The following is a 4,689-nucleotide window of genomic DNA, read 5'->3' as shown; positions in this document are numbered from 1 at the left end:
ACACATAAATATATGAGATGAAATAGAAATAGCACTAAAACGAAATTAACATTAGGGTCTCCTACATGTCCAGCGCATCAATACAATCCTGCAAAAAAACCAACACTTTTCAATCACTTTGATTAAAAAAAGTGTCTAAGCACCAGTATTACCATTGTAGTCCAGTTATATCTGATATGGATAAGAGGTCAATGGGTCACATGACACTATTTCAAGGCAATGAGAATGTTTCATTAAAAAAAAATACTAAAATGTCATAAATATCTCAAAACCCAGTTAAAGATGTGTGTGTGTGTGTCCAGTGTAATGATCCAATGCTGCATTTATTTGGAGTCTCAAGGTAACATGATATTGAAGCTATTGAATAAGGTCAAGAATGTTCATGAATAAAAGTATGTTAAAATAAGGAAGCATGGCATGGCTTCAATTCAAATGTTTCAGCTGTGTTAAACACACCGTACCGGATCCAAAAGAAACCCCAGTCTGACATCTAGTGGTGAAAATGAATGCATGATTATAAATAAAAAGCAACTAGAGTATTAATTCAATACAAATACAATAAAGACATTTTAAGTTGAAGTTAATACGATTGTTTTTTTACATATATATATACACATGTAGACATTTGGCTATTTCGTAAACCCTGACGCTTTATCAAAACACCAGAAATACGTCAAAAGAAAACTGAATATCTTACTCACCATCCACGTCAGTTTCAAATCATTCACTAATCAATGTTTCATTTGAAGTGTCTCCCTAACCTACCCACTGTTGGTGGTTATTGGATGAAACCAGAAAGGACAAAGCTCTGTCTATTTATAGCACATTGTTTAACAGGTCGACAAACAGGCACAGGCACGCTGCTGGTGAAGCTTAATCTTCCAATCTTTTACCCCGACGTCGTTCAGTATGTAGTAATAATACACACCTGCTATCAGCCAAAGAACGAGACCACCAACACCAGTGATTACATCTTTACGTTTGCTGGAGTCGCTTTAATGTCAGCGTAAACACTTTTTCAAAACACACACATTCTTACAATCTTACAGGGGTTAGATAACGTTCTGTTTTGCATGATGGGGAGAAAAAGTACAACATAATATAGTCTATTCTTACATAAATGTTCATTATCTTTTTTACAGAGCTGAAGCTAAGGATTGTTTTCAATACAATTCACAGTTACACATACATTTGAAATGTCAAACTAAAGCACAAATAGCTTGGATTAACATCAGAAAAGGCTAAATATTTCAAGACGCAGTTGTATAAAATGAACAAAATTGCACAAATAGACATTTTGAGAGGTTGTGGCTTACAAATGATTTGTCCTTTTACTTTAATGACATATCAAAACATTACTTTTTGTTAATCGACTTAGTCTGTCAAAACCGTGATGCGTGACCTTGGCGCGGACGCCCTCTAGTCAGCTCGCTTCGTGTCACTTCCAGCCAGTCCAAGTAAACAACCTTCCCTCAGCCTCTGCCGCAAGCGATTACAGCTGAGTGTAGGATGTTTACATGGACTGAGTCTGGATATTCCGGATGTAGGCCACAAAAAAACCAAACTTGCTAATACTATTAGTTAAACAACCTTCCCATAAAATGAAATGAAGCGGCTCTTCCTGTTCTGTGCAGCTGGAGGCGGCCGGCAGCGGCAAACATCGGACTGAAAGCTCTGCAGAAGGACAGCTTCCAGTCGGGGATGTTTACAGCCCCAAACTACCTTTAACATATGTAACCTCGGTCACACACAGACACAAAGTCAGAGAAGTTGACTGGTAATGATAACCTACTCAGCAGGACTCAAGAGTTGAAGGTCCTCCCTCTCATCTTTCCTACGATATCAAGTATGCTGGGCTTCTACCCGCAGGTGCAAGAAAATAGCCATTAGACCATGTCATCACACTGAAGATAATCCAGATTGAATCCTGATTCGAGCGTTGATGCATTATTATCTGCAGTCTTGTGTTTTCCTAAAAAACCAGCAGAGGAAGAGAAGTTAGCCTGACCTCATTTCCTTCTCCATCAAACTGTGCAAGTCTAACTGGGTTACCACATTGATGCTGAGGCCGACTCTCAATGACATCGACCAAAATATTGAAATGCAAGCTCGCTAAATATTAAAACATATGAGGTAGTGCGACACATTTCTATGTTAAAACAGCACCACTTTTTTCATCTTTGCAATGCTTTCCAAAAGGCTAGCTTGGCGTGACACATTCACTTGAAGCAATGGTTAAATGACCTTAGCTATAACATAGGTACATATGTATTATGCAGTATTGCAGTATAACGGTACTGTAATGAAGTCACATAGAAGGCCAGCCAACTTGCTGTGTCCTATCCTGACTGCAACACTTAAAAAGCTAACTCCAACAGAAATGTAACCTTGAAAAAATATACATCATAGCAAGATCACATCCTGTCAAGCCAGTGGCAGGAGAAAAAAAGTAATTAGCATAGTATATACTTAAGTTCATGCTCACTATTTTAAAACTAAGGCTGTAGCTACTGGTTGTTTGCTTTATTATTTACATGTACACAAACAATTACCATGTGAAATTTGAAACTAAAGACATCAAATATGTTGGTTTAACATCCAATAACTGTGTTTATCCTGCCCTGCTTTGCAAAAGGCTAGCTTGGAGTGGGTTAAATGACCTTAGCTACATCATATCAGTAAGGTACATTGGTATTAAACAGTGTTGCAGTCTAACGGTGCTCTAATGAAGTTACACAGCTGGGACACATTCACTGTTTCAAGGCCAGCTAACTTGTCCTATCCTGGCTGCAACACTTCAAAAGCTAACTTAAACAGAGATATAACCTTGAATAACATACCCAAATGCACTAAGTGAACGTGTACGGCAAGCAAACCGCTCCAAGTAACTTGTCAGCCTGCCAAAGCAAACAATGTAATGTGGTAACTGTTAGCATTAGCTCCTAGTTAGCCAACGACCTAGGCTAGCTAGCTCGATGCTAGCCGCTGTTAGCTCCTCTGTGACCCTAACCTTCTGGTGCTGTGTTTTCCTTACCGGCGATTAGAAACGGCTATCCCCGGACAGACATCAACTCCACAGCCTCCGCATCTGCATCCTTGTGAAGTTTGAGCAGATTTGGTGGATGTTCTGTGGGATTCTGTGCAGCCTGGTAAGTTTCCTTCCGTTTTCATTCACTTGTCTTTATTTTGACCTTTGGTTACTCGACACCAACATTGACGTCATTGTCATGGCAACAGAGTCCCGCCCACCGCGAGAGCAGGGTACACAGGAAATGAATCGGTTTACATTTGACACTGAACCGTTAGCCGCGGCGCAAAATAACCGAGTACATTTACTCAAGCACACTACTTAAGTATAATTGTGAGGTACTTGTACTTTACTTGAGTATTTTCCAATGTCAGCTACTTTGTACATCTACTCCACCACATCTCAGAGGTTAATAATGTACTTTTAACTTCATTACCTTTATTTTAAATCGTTAATTACTCATCACTTATCTGAGACCTTAGTTAACCTGCAGTAAATCCATCGTTTCCCCTGCGGTATACAGTACAAAGTCAGCCAAATGAGCTGCTATGATAAACCAGAAATGCATCAATAATTATAATCAGAACATGTCAGTGTTTGCCTTTTAAAAGCTACAGTGGTGGCTTATAATGCAAGAATCATTCGAGTAGCTTACTGTACTTAAGTGATGAATAGTAAGCACTTGAGTATTTTCATTTTATTGAACCCCATATTGTCTTTTTTGCTTCACTGCATTTTGGAAAATGAGCATTATGCTGTATGTCCTCCTGCATGGACTGTGTTGCAGTTGTTGTGTCCTCCACATGAGGTCAGGCTAGATCCGTCCATTCACCATCTCCTCTTTCCTCACTGTAGTTAACAGTGAGTCTTCTGATAGATTGCTGCACATTTATTCACTATTTAATATTCAGTGCAGATGAACGTGTTGCTGATTCCCCCTAGTGTCAAGTTTTTTGGGTCTGATGTAAAGAAACAATGCAAAAAATTCCCTCTGAATGTATAATTACAGTAATATTAATTAGGAGTTTCAGGAAAGTGTTGTTACTGTAACTGGTGAAGGTTTATTAAACATTCATAAAACACATCTCAGTTATTTCTTGTGAAAAGAGCAGAGGGCCAAAAAAATAAGATGAGAAATTCCATCTATAACCTAACCAGGAAAATTGATTCCCTTGTCATTCTGTGTGGTCTGAAATTGCCCACAGCTATTATGAGAGAGACTGATTTCTGTGTGCAGTGGAGTGGAACATTCCTGCTCTCTGTGAGATGTGAACAGATTCATAAGCAACAGCACAGGTGTGTTGTCATGTGCTCAGCCAGATATCCTAAACATGCCGAGTAATTTAACCACATGCTGTCTTAATAACGCTTCTGCTCTTTCATATGTTTCACCCAACCCTGCAGCATTTGTCTGCATTTTGCATCTGATTCCATATAAAACTAAGCGATAAAATCAAATGTTTGAAGATAAAAATAACTGTTCAATAACTCTCCTCTGGCTGGCAGATAACTACATTTATATTTCATTTAATATGCCATTCTTGCAAACAAATGTTGGAAATATCCCACTTTTATAATGTGTTATTGGTCAGATAGTGTACAGATCTTTTCTTCACGGTCAACTTTTATATTTTCAATCTTTTACTTCTGTTTTATCTTCT

The 4,689-nt window shown here is 38.5% G+C and overlaps 1 long non-coding RNA gene across 1 annotated transcript; it reads right to left on the bottom strand.

The window, feature by feature from the left end:
- Window positions 1-967: 967 nt before the first annotated feature.
- LOC134875157 (uncharacterized) lies at window positions 968-3,175 on the bottom strand. The gene is made up of 2 exons (XR_010167170.1): window positions 3,035-3,175; window positions 968-1,972 (listed from the first exon to the last, which is right to left on the bottom strand). It is a non-coding gene; the product is annotated as an uncharacterized LOC134875157 (long non-coding RNA).
- Window positions 3,176-4,689: the final 1,514 nt, after the last annotated feature.

This window comes from Eleginops maclovinus, chromosome 13, assembly GCF_036324505.1.
Source record: "Eleginops maclovinus isolate JMC-PN-2008 ecotype Puerto Natales chromosome 13, JC_Emac_rtc_rv5, whole genome shotgun sequence".
Lineage (NCBI taxonomy): Eukaryota > Metazoa > Chordata > Actinopteri > Perciformes > Eleginopidae > Eleginops > Eleginops maclovinus.
This window is presented reverse-complemented; position numbering and strand designations above follow the sequence as displayed.